This window comes from Triturus cristatus, chromosome 1_1 (genome assembly GCF_964204655.1).
Source record: "Triturus cristatus chromosome 1_1, aTriCri1.1, whole genome shotgun sequence".
Taxonomy (NCBI): Eukaryota; Metazoa; Chordata; class Amphibia; order Caudata; family Salamandridae; genus Triturus; species Triturus cristatus.
The window spans coordinates 131548227-131561070 of record NC_140579.1 but is presented as its reverse complement, the minus strand read 5'-3'; positions in this window follow the sequence as shown (position 1 = coordinate 131561070).

Sequence of the window (12844 nt, the reverse complement as noted above, 5' to 3'; positions counted from 1 at the left end):
ATTGATAAATTTACTGGTCCCGGAGCGGCGGCTGGCGCGATCGGGGGACTGTCAGAGACTATTCCGGATAACGCGGCCCTGATGGCGGCCATAACTTAATCCAGAGACATGCTAGATGCCAAGATCGGGGCGGTTGGGTCAGATGTCACATTGCTGCGCCAAGATCTGCGCAACGCAGTGTCTCGCATCACAGAGGCGGAGACCCGGATCTCAGGGGTGGAGGACGATGTTACCACGCTGAAACAAAAAATGGCATCCATGGAAAAGATTCAGCGGGGATTGGCGCTTCGGGTGGAAGATGCAGAAGGACGGGCCCGGCGGAACAACCTGAGATTTGCGGGCTTTCCGGAGGGCTGCGAGGCGGGTAACATGGAACACTTCCTCACACAATAGCTGGAAGGTTGGCTCCCACCGGACGCGCTGGTGCAGAAGCCGCCGTCGGGGGCGCGATCTCGGCCTGTGATAGCGAGATTCCTGAACTATTTGGACCGGGATGCTGTTCTGAAACAGGCCCGGGCTACAGAGCCGCAGCAATATGAAAATGTACGCATCTCAATATTCCCCGATTATACCCGCCTGGTGTAGCAGCAGCGTCAGTCCTTCATGGCCGCGAAGGCCCGCCTGAGAGACCTTAAGCTACCATATGCTCTATTGTTTCCGGCTCGCCTGCGGGTGGTGTATCAGTCCCGTACTCACTTCTTCGATACCCCGGAGGAGGTCTTCAAGTGGGCTGACGAGACTGTGCGGATGCGAGTGCCTACGCCGCCTGGCAGGGAGTAGGACTCCTCCTCAGGAGAGGCTGCCCGGAAGGATTAGAAGAGAAGGCAGCGGTTGGGGGACAGGCGGTCGCGCTCCAGGAGGCGCTCGGTGTCGGGTGGGGCCGCGGCAGGAGATGGTCCGGAGCATGGACATTGACTTCTGATATCCTGTTGCTTGGGGTTGGTTGGGGGTGGGGGGAGTCTCTCGAGCCCCCAATGTGCTCATCATAGTTCTTGAGATGTAATGGTCGGGGGAACGAAGGAGTGGGCTGGTTTTCCGCCGGACTTGTCCGGGTCGGGATCTGGCCTGAGGACCATGGGCTGTGAGTTTGGGATCCATTGGATGGGGCGGTGCCACTTCCCCGGTTGGGAGCTGGGTACTTGCCCCGCCGCGACAGATGCTTCAGTGTTCTTGAGGTATGGGGTGGGGGGTTTGTTGGGGGGGGGGAGTTGTTATTGGTTCCGCGTCGCACTTTCCTGGTGGGTTTCTGACATTGGTCCTACATCTAGCTGCAGTCCTCTATGGGGGAGGGGGATGAGGTTCCTTCCCAATGGCTAGCGAACAGATGGGGGACACAAGAGTCCCAGATACCCTCCGAATTCTAAACTGGAACGTGAGGGGGGCACTTGATAAAATTAAGCGAGGGGCAATACTACATCAGGCTAAGAGGGCTTGGGCGGATATTCTTATGCTGCAGGAGACGCACCTCTTGGGTACGAAGACTCCATGTTTGCAACGATATGGGTATCACCAGCTATTTCATGCGGGGTTTGCGAGGGGGTCCAGAGGGGTAGCGATTCTGGTTCATCGTAGGCTCCCATATGTACACGCACAGCAATGGATTGACCCACAGGGCCGCTATTTATTTATCAGGGGTATGATTGGGGAAGTCCCCGTGATCTTGGGTAGTGTGTATGTCCCCCCCCTTACAGTGGTCTTTTGTGGAGAGGGTATTGGCCCTCTGGGCGGACATGCCAGATATGCTCTCTATCGTGGGAGGGGACTGGAATGATGTCATAGATCTGGCCAGGGACCGGAGTGGGGGGGACAGCGGTGAGCGGAGAGGTGGCCCCACGAAACTCAGCTCCCTAGTGACTAGTCTTGACTGGGTTGATGTCTGGCAATGGACTCACGGGGATAGGCGGGAATACACGTATCTTTCAGCAGTTCACGCCACTTTCTCGAGACTGGACTACATATTTCTTCCCCGGGCGCGGACAAGTGGAGTGGTACTCGCGGAGATCCTCCCCCGCGGCCTATCGGATAATTCTCCAGTGTCCCTTGAGCTGGCCATAGGCAGAGGGCAGCAGTCATTTCGATGGCGTTTGTCGCCGTGGCACCTACAGAATGCAGCCTATAGTACTCATATGAGGGAAGCTATTGCCCATTACTTTGCTTCCAATGAGGGATCGGTGTCGAGTGTGGGATCCCTGTGGGAGGCCTTGAAGCCAACTTTACGTGGGGTGGACATCTCCTGGTGTTCGGCAGCTCGCCGCAAGCGCAGGGAAGAGCTGATGCGAGCGGAGGCCTCCATTGAGGCACTCGAGCGACAGGCTAGGGAGGAGGGAGGAAGACGGTGGGTGAGGCAACTGCTCCAGGCCCAACAGTCATGCGCAGCCCTTCTTCTGGATGAAGCTCGCCAGACTTGGCTGGCGACACGTAGCAGAATTTATCAGTGGGGGGACAAGTCCGGGAAGATGCTCTACAGGCTCTGCCAGGGCACCTTTCACGCTCAGACCCTTCCGGGTTTAATAGAGAATACAGGAGCTCCGATCACGGATCAGCTCCTTATAGCCAAAAGCTTTGCTGCCTATTACGCAGAGCTTTATGCCCCCCGGGAGTGCCTGCCGGCAGCCACCATAAAGCAATTCCTAGCTGACCTGCCCCCTAAACAGATATCGGATGAGGTGTGGGATCGTCTGGAGCTTCCGCTGACGGAGGAAGAGCTCAGCACGGCCTTGGGGGAACTTAACTCAGGGAAGGTGCCTGGGCCCAATGGGTTTCCGAGTGAATTCTTCAAATGCTATAACATACAACTGGCCCCTTATTATCGAGCTGTAGTGGAGGAGGCCAGGGAGAGGGGCATGCTTCCCCTGGACTGGAGACACGCGGAGGTGGTGGTATTTCTCAAACACGGCCGGCCCCCGGATCAACGGGCCTCATTTCGGCCTATCTCCCTCCTCAATGTAGAGGCGAAGGTCCTGACCAAAGCACTAGCCAATCGTCTTCTGCCCCATATATCGACTCTTATACATCCAGATCAGGCGGGATTCATGCCCAAGAGGGCCACTAGACACAATATAAGGCGGGCACACGTGGCGGTGGTGGCAGTTCGGCAGACTGGGGAGAGGGCGGCATTACTGTTGGTCCGAGCTTTCTTTCCTATCTCCAGCTCCTCTATACAGACTTGACGGCGGCGGTGCGGGTGGCAGGGGTGACATCTACTGTCTTTCCCATACAACGGGGCACGCGACAGGGATGCCCCCTGTCCCCGTACCTGTTTGCGTTGGCCATGGAGCCATTGGCGGCGTGGGTGCGTATGGATGCGCAGATCCGGGGCTTCGAGTGGTCTCCGGAGGTTTTGGACAGAATCGCATTATATGCAGACGACGTCCTGTTCTTCCTTACGGAGTTAGACGCATCGGGCCGCGACTCCTACGGATCATGCAGATCTTTGGAGAGACATCGGGATTATATATGAATCCTTCCAAATCCACACTGTGGATGCTGGGGGAGTGTCCGGGGCCGGGGGCGTGGGCACAGGATATTCAGCTGGCGGTGGGAGGATTGAAATACTTGGGGGTGTTCCTTTCGGAGGCTCCGGAGCTTTCTTGGGCCCGTAATGTAGCGCCAGTATGGAAAAGGATCCGCACGGATCTCAAGACCTGGTCTCGAATGTCATTGACGCTGTATGGCAGGTCCGCAATATTTAAGATGGTGGCACTACCTAAGCTGCTATACCAACTGCAAAACTATCCATACCCGATCCCGCCTCGATGGTTCCGACAGGTGAACTCAGAGTTGGGGCAGTTTCTGTGGGAGGGGGGCAAAGTGCGAGTGGCCCTTAGAACGTGTTTCCTATCCTCGTATTGCAGAGGACTTGCGTCTTCGGATGTCTTATCCTACTATCAGGCCTCACACCTCCTTGTTCTCAACAAGTGGTGGTATGGGGATAGAGGAGACCCAGCGTATGCGCCGGAGAGGATACTAATGGGAACTAATACATTACACACTATCCTGTACTCGGCGTCGGTGCGCGGCAGCCTGCCGTCGGCCACGCAAGTGGTTTTCCTGATCTGGCGTCAGACATTGCGTCGGATGGGCTGGTGGAATGTTCTAACTGAAGAGACCCCCTTTGGAGCAATGGGCGCTTCCCAGAATTGATGGCGCTGAGAGGTTTCGGCGGATGAGATGACATAGGCATCTCGACATTGGGAAATGTTATGAGCGGTACGACAATTAAATCATTTCAGGATTTGCAGAGGGAATTCTCTATGCCTCAATCACAGTTCTACAGATATCTGCAACTGCAGCATGCACTTTCCCCCAGCCTGGAGGGTCTGACATCGCTCCCAGAGTTTAGCCCGCTGGAAGCGAGACTTTTTATGGGGGATCTGGAAACCAAAAAAATCTCCAGGATCTATCAGGCCCTGGTGATCCATTGCTCTACGAAGCTCCAGAAGTTGCGGGGAGATTGGGAAACTGACGTGGGTGCCTTAGATGAGGACGACTGGAGGGAGGCCCTAGCAGCCCCAAGGGAAGCAGCTATAGCGATGAGACTGCGCCTCATACAATTTAAATACCTGCACAGGGTGTACTTTACCCGGGCCAGACTGTTCCGAGCGGGCTTGATTGCTGCTCCGGACTGTCTTAGGTGTGGTCAGGAGGAAGGGACATTTATACACACTACTTGGCACTGCCCAGCGCTGGACTGATTCTGGAGGGGGTAACTACCTGTCTGGCCGAGGTGCTGGGGTGGGTGATCCCGGGCACACCACGATTTGCGTTACTACATGTTATGGAGGGCATTGGGGGCAACATATATAAGCGGCACTTGCTACGGCTGGGCTTACGCTGGCAAAGCGGGATATCGCCAGGGCATGGAAGGCGCCTAGAGCTCCATCGATCACAGCATGGAAAAACGGCCTAGATTTTTGTATGGGGCTGGAACAGCCCATATATGTAGCCCGAGGATGTCCACGCAAGCATGATAAAATATGGAAACGGTGGGCGGATTACCGGGGGCTGTGGCTGGAACCACCAGTGGAAGAAGAGGATTAATTATGGGGATATCTAGGGAGACTAGTCGAGAAGGGGGGGCGCCAGGCAAGAGGGGAAGACCAGGGGATCCATCTTACCATAATACGACGTGGCTATGGGGCCTTAGGGCGGTGGTGGGGAATCTATGGATATGGTGCGATGCAGGGGATGGGGTGGGGGGAGTTTGGGGGGGGTTGGTATTGTTCAAGATATATTTATGGCAAATGTACAAATAGATTGCTATAGAGATATGCTGCAATGTGATTCTGTTGTCGACTCTGATATTCAGGGTCCTGTAACACCTGTGCAATCGATTAATAAAATATGTTTTAAAAAACAAAAAAAATGAATACAGCATGGCCTAACCGAAGCAGGTGGAGGTGTTACCTTTGTGATTGAGACACACAGAGCATTCAGAACAGAGGTATTCTATTTCTGGCTTAGATTTCCACCTGCAGGTGCACACACAAATTTGTTTCATAGCTACATTGAGGATGAAATACCTGATGAATACTCTCCATATGTGGACATAGAAGTCCATTAACTTACCACAAACATATAAACGGGTTTAAAGGTGCCGACTCACACACAACTGCAAATGTGAGACTCGGTCCGCTCAGCCAAGACGGAGCGACATGGCTGGTTCTGGCTACTTACACACCGCACCCAGACATTGACATGCTGCCAGCACCAGACAAAGTGAAAATCTACAGAAACAAGGTCACAATTTGTCATGCGTACACTAACACTATAACCTGCGTTGGCTGCTCCAGTTGGTCAACCACAATTAACTGCTCCCTCAATCAGCCAACAGACGCTAAATGCGATTATGGGAAGAATGCCGCCAAACAGGAGCAAACTCCATTTTTGATAGCACAAAAAAAATACACAACTGGAAGCAGTATTTCCCCATATGGGCCAGCATGAAAAGCACAGAATGTTAGCTATTTGCATGCTAATGGGGATAGCTCCCCCAATAGAAGATTGCACCTCTTGGGGTACAATCTTCGCTGCTGCGTACATCCGAATTCATGGTACCCCCTCAAAAGCAGTAATACCCAATGTATTGTAAAAACGAATACAAAATGAGTACGGGGCAGAACCAGCCCTGGACTTGGGGATGAAATTAATAGGCAATTTTGCCCAGGTATCAACAATAATGTTGAGTAACATCAAAGGGGAGGCAGCAGTGGTGGCTACACGCCAACGCTGACAGGAGTTCATTCCTGCACAGCAAAGATTATCGAAGAAACCCATGCTTCACTGTGTAGAGATAATTTGGGAGCTAGACCTGGGAAACCAAAATTAGTAGGTAATTCTGAAAAAGATCATTCAAAGCAAGCACTTGCTTCTTCTAAAAAGAAATGGGATAATAAACAACAAAGAACGAACAATAAACAAAATTCACAGAAATCACGAGGTGGGTCTCCCCAGAAGGAGCCCTTGGAGAAGAAGTATAAATTCAGAAAGCGTGACAACATAAAAAAACCTGATGGGTTTTAGGATACTGATACACGTTCCTTTCGTTCCTTTCAGGGTTCATCCAAAAAAACAGAGAGGGAAGGACTGTCTGAAGAGCGAGTCAAGCGGAAAAGGGAGACACATCACACTTCCGACTACATTATCAAAGAAGAAGATAAACCCAAAAAAGCACAGTTTAAAAAGAAGAAAGTAGCTGCCCTGAAAATGAGACACGCCCAGAATACTGAGGACTCTGCTTCTGAATGGGGAGTAGGCTCTGACGATGTTAGACAGCGCAGCAGAAATAACAATAGCTCGCCAGAACCTGATAGAATTTCTGGTGACAACAGCGTTGAATGAACATATCAGTGGAAACACCTGATACAAGGGTAAGTGTCCCACATTGCTTACATGCAATTACACTCCATATGGAGGGGGACATAGCCAGAAAAGTTAAGGGTCTCTTTTGGGAGAACCTCATGTATGGATAGTACATCCTTTCGGCTGAGAGAGATTGGCCACCTGAATTCGTCATTGATTGCCCCAGAGGTGAAGAGGTTATTTTATCAGCTTTTTCCGACCTCATTCCAGAGTCACTAAAACATTGATACGCGCAGGAGTGGGCGCTAACGCTGGCTCCTGCACTTTACTGCAACCATGTGGGGTGGGATGCTGAGTCACCTCACCATGAAATCCCATTAAAAACTACTCCAACTCCACAAAGGCAGTACCCAATAAAACATGAAGCTAAAATACAGGTAAAGGAGATCTTAGATTAACTTGTAAATTGGACCTCTTCAATGAACAATACTTTGTTTCCGGTGATGAAGCCCGACAATTCATATCGTATAGTTTTAGACTATAGACATTTGAACACATGCACAAGAACATTTGCAGTACAAAATTAACACAGTGGCACATTAATGAATAGCATTGTGCTGAAGGAATACAAAACACCAATAGATATCTGGAATGGATTCTTCTGCCAAAATATAGCAGCTGAAAGAAGATATTTGACAGCATTTTTGGCCCTAGGCACACACCACCAATTTTGCAGATTGCCCCAAGGGGTATACGAACAGCCCTGGGTTATTTTCCGCAAAGAGTATCAGAGTTACTTCAAAATTGTGATGAGGAGGAATTGTCCTATGTAGATGATATTTAACTGACGGATGATGAATTACTGGAGCACATTGCAGGGTGAACAACATAATTCTGGGGTTTGCCACTTAGGGCTACAAATTAATGTCTGGTGATGTCTGAGGTGTGCCAAGGCCTGTGTTTCATTTCTGGTGATGTCTGGGGTGTGCACAAGGTTTGTGTTGTATTTCTGGTGATGTCTGGGGTGTGCACAGGGTGTGTGTTTCATTTATGGTGATGTCTGGGGTGTGCACAAGGTGTGTGTTTCATTTATGGTGATGTCTGGGGTGTGCACAAGGCCTGTGTTTCAGCTCCGGTGGTGTCTGGGGTGTGCCAAGGCCTGTGTTTCATTACTGGTGATGTGTGCACAAGGTGTGTGTTTCATGTCTGGGGTGTGCACAAGGTGTGTGTTTCATTTCTGGTGATGTCTGGGGTGTGCACAAGGCCTGTGTTTCATTTCTGGTGATGTCTGGGGTGTGCACAAGGTTTGTGTTGTATTTCTGGTGATGTCTGGGGTGTGCACAGGGTGTGTGTTTCATTTATGGTGATGTCTGGGGTGTGCACAAGGTGTGTGTTTCATTTATGGTGATGTCTGGGGTGTGCACAAGGCCTGTGTTTCAGCGCCGGTGGTGTCTGGGGTGTGCCAAGGCCTGTGTTTCATTACTGGTGATGTGTGCACAAGGTGTGTGTTTCATGTCTGGGGTGTGCACAAGGTGTGTGTTTCATTTCTGGTGATGTCTGGGGTGTGCACAAGACCTGTGTTTCATTTCTGATGATGTGTGGGGTGTGCACAAGGTGTGTGTTTTATTTCTGGTGATGTCTGTGGTGTGCCCAAGACCTGCGTTACATTTCGGGTGATGTCTGGGGTGTGCACAAGGCCTGTGTTTCCTTTCTGGCGATGTCTGGGGTGTACACAAGGCCTGTGTTTAATTTCTGGTGATGTCTGTGGTGTGCACAAGGTGTGTGTTTCATTTCTGGTGATGTATGGGTTGTGCACAAGGCCTGTGTTTCATTTCTGGTGCTGTCTGGGGCATGCACAAGGTGTATGTTTCCTTTCTGGTGATGTCTGGGGTGTGCCAAGGCATGTGGTTCATGTCTGGTGATGTCTGAGGTGTGACAAGGCCTGTGTTTCATTTCTGGGGATGTCTGGGGTGTGCACAAGGTCTCTGTTGTATTTCTGGCGATGTCTGGGGTGTGCACAAGGTCTGTGTGTCATTACTGGTGATGTGTGCACAAGGCCTGTGTTTCATTTCTGGTGATGTCTGGGGTGTGCACAAGATGTGTGTTTAATGTCTGGTGATGTCTACGATGTGCACAAGGCCTGTGTTTCATTTCTGGTGATGTCTGGGGTGTGCACAGGTTGTGTGTTTCATTTCTGGTGATGTCTGGGGTGTGCACAAGGTGTGTGTTTCATTTCTGGTGATGTCTGGGGGTGTGCACAAGGCCTGTGTTTCAGCTCCGGTGATGTCTGGGGTGTGCCAAGGCCTGTGTTTCATTACTGGTGATGTGTGCACAAGGTGTGTGTTTCACTTCTAGTGATGTCTATGGTGTGCACAAGGCCTGTTTCATTTCTGGTGATGTCTGGGGTGTGCACAAGGTGTGTGTTTCATTTCTGGTGATGTCTGGGGTGTGCACAAGGTGTGTGCTTCATATCTGGAGATGTCTGATGTGTGCATAAGATTTATGTTTCGCTTCTGGTGGTATCTGGGGTGTGCACAAGGCCTGTCTTTCATATCTGGTGATGTCTGGGGTGTGCAAAAGGTCTCTGTTGTATTTCTGGTGATGTCTGGGGCATGCACAGGGCCTGTTGGTCATTTCTGGTGATGTCTGGGGTGTGCACATGGTGTGTGTTTTATTCCTGGGGATGATGAGGGTGTGCCAAGGCCTGTGTTTAATTTCTGGTGATGTCTGGGGTGTGTTCAAGGTCTGTGTTTCATTTCTGGTGGTGTCTGAGGTTCCCATAAGGTGTGTTTTTCATATCTGGTGATGTCTGGGGTGTGCACAAGGTCTCTGTTTCGCTTCTGGTGGTATCTGGGGTGTGCACAAGGCCTGTGTTTCATATCTGGTGATGTCTGGGTTGTGCACAAGGCCTGTGTTTCATTTCTGGTGATGTCTGGGGCATGTACAGGGCCTGTTTTTCATTTCTGGTGATGTCTGGGGTGTGCACAAGGTGTGTGTTTTATTCCTGGGGATGATGAGGGTGTGCGAAGGCCTGTGTTTAATTTGTGGCGATGTCTGGGGTGTGTTCAAGGTCTGCGTTTCATATCCGGTGGTGTCTGGGGTGTCCATAAGGTGTGTTTTTCGTATCTGGTGATGTCTGGGGTGTGCACAAGGTCTCTGTTTCATTTCTGGTGATTTCTGGGGTGTGCACAAGTTCTGTGTTTCATTTCTGGTGATGTCTGTGGTATGCATAAGGTGTGTGTTTCATTTCTGGTGATGTCTGGGGTGTGCCAAGGCCTGTGGTTCATGTCTGGGGACGCCGATCCCTGCCAAAACATCATATTGAACTAGCTATGTTGATAGAAGATCTTAAACCTGATGCCCTTTTTTTAACGGAGACTTGGCTTCAGCTAGATATCGATCCTACAATTGTATGGGCCACCCCCCAAGGCTATACCTGTAAACGTCTGGATCGTAAGACAGGTAGAGGGGGAGGACTGGCCATTATTTACAGGGACAATTTTAGATGTCGTGTCACCCCATCCTCTACGCCAGCCTGTGAGACTTTACACTTTACTCTTGAATTCTCCCCCTTAAACACTTTTTCTGGTATGTTAGTCTATCGACCACCTGGCGCCCTCAGCAATTTTATCACCAATATAACGGACACAGTTGCCGACTTAGTGTTGTCTTCAGCAAATTTTACTCTGCTAGGAGACCTGAACCTGCATTTGGATGTCCCACTTGACGCAGGTGCCAATAGCCTTCGATCTAATCTGCAGGCTATGGACCTGCTACAGAAAGGCTTTCAACCGACGCATATCAGGGGCCATCTTCTAGATCACATTTACAGTAATCTAGAGAGCCTAACCGTGGAGACACCTATACCACTACCCTGGACCGATCACTTTTTGGTACCTTTTTCTTGGTCTACCGGCAGCTTTTCTATGTCACACTCCTACAATAAGCGCGGGGGAAGAAAATGGGCTTCACTTCCACTTGCTAAATGGAAACTAGCTCTCATTGATCAGCCAGCCCCGGAGGTGACTAACCCCGACACAGCCACTGTCAATTTTGACAATTGGATCTCCAGCACCCTCGATCTAGTCCTTCCAAAGGAATCTTTGCATCTAATAAATAGACCCAAAGTTGCTCCCTGTTACTCGCCTGCTCTCAGGTCTAGGAAACAACTCTGTCGCAAACTAGAGAGAGCCTGGAGACGAGAATATTCTCAATCTAAAAAAGCGGAGTACCGAGCTGCTATAAAGCTCTACAAAAGTGAAATTAAATCTGCCCAAGCTCAGTTTTATGAATCAAAAATTCGTTTAGCTGCCAATTCTCCTAAGGAAATTTTTAAAATTGCTAAATCCTTAATCACTCCCCCTCCCCCTGAGCGTCAGTCACTTGACGGCGCAAAAACCCGTTGCAATAACTTAGCAATTTTCTTCTCCCAGAAGATTTCAACTATCTATTCCTCTTTCTCCATAGCTGGTGGGAACTTGGAGCCTACCACCACAATGGACCCCGACACGATGACTTCTTGCTTGTTGGACAAATTCCCCCTTCTAGACTCCTCCTCATTGGATGGAATAATCCCTAAAGTCACCTCGGGTTCCCCTAACGACCCAGCACCTCCTCAAGCTCTTATCAAAGTAATCGACGTCATCCGTCCTGCCATCCTGGATGTCCTCAATGCTTCCATTGCTTCGAATTCTGTCCCAGTCCAATGGAAGTGTGCGATGGTTAGGGCACTTCTGAAAAAACCCACCTTAGATCAGAACAATTTGGCCAACTTTCGCCCTATCTCCCTACTTCCTTGGATGAGCAAACTTCTTGAGAGACACATTAATAACATCTTAGTGGACTATTAAGAATCTAATAGCCTACTATGTGTCTCTCAGACGGGTTTCCGCCCTCAGCATGGAACTGAAACTGCCCTTATAGCAGTAACAGAAGAGACTAGAGCGGTGCTGGACCAGGGAGGAAAAGCAGCCATCATACTACTCGACCTCAGTGCCGCGTTCGACACTGTCAACCATGCCATCCTATTACATCGTTTGAAAGGCATGGGTGTGTCGGGCGCGCCCCTGGAATGGCTGACTTCCTTCCTGGATGAGCGTTTTTTTCAGGTGTTCGAGGGTGAGACGATCTCGGCCAAGCAACCACTCAGTTGTGGGGTTCCGCAGGGTTCGTCCCTGAGCCCCACTCTTTTTAATGTTTATATGCAACCTCTAGCAAATATAGTTCAGCCCTTTGGTGTGCGTATCGTCACCTACGCAGACGACACCCAACTGGTGGTCTCTTTGGACCACTCGGAGGGGTCATCTAACACCCTGGGTCTGTGTCTAGAGGCTGTTGCTGAGTGGATGCATGCGTCTTGTCTAAAACTTAACGGGGAGAAGACGGAGATCATGTTATTAGGTAATTCCTTACCGAACACTTTGGCCTCTATTTGGCCTACATGCCTTGGCACTCCTCCCCTCCTTAAGCCCCAGATAAAGAGCCTTGGAATCTGGCTTGACAGGGCGCTTGATTTCTCGGTCCAAGCCACCAAGACTGCCTCAACCTGTGCTGGGTTAATGAAAATGCTCCGCAAGGTTCTTCCTCTGCTCCCTTTCCAGGCGAGGAGAGTCATGGTTCAGGCCCTGATTCTCTCTCGCCTGGATTACGGGAACGCCTTATATTTGGGCGCCCCTGTAGCGGTGACCAAAAGGCTCCAAGTCACCCAAAACTGTGCCGCCCGGCTATTGTTTAATATTCCTCGTTGGCAATCAGCTAAGAAAGCCCTTAAGGAGCTTCATTGGCTCCCAATGACTGCCAGAGCTCAGTTTAAGGCGATGTGCATAGTGCACAAATCTTTTCATCGAACAGGCCCTGCCATCTTGTTCCCCTTTGTAGTGCCTTACGTCCCTTCCAGAGCCCTTCGTTCCGGCTCACTGCACTTAGCAACTCCAACAAAGGTTATCAAAGCCCGTTGGGGCGGTCGCTCCTTCTCACACTCTGCCGCCAAACTATGGAATTCCCTTCCTGTGAGTATTAGACAGATCAACAATAGGATGGCATT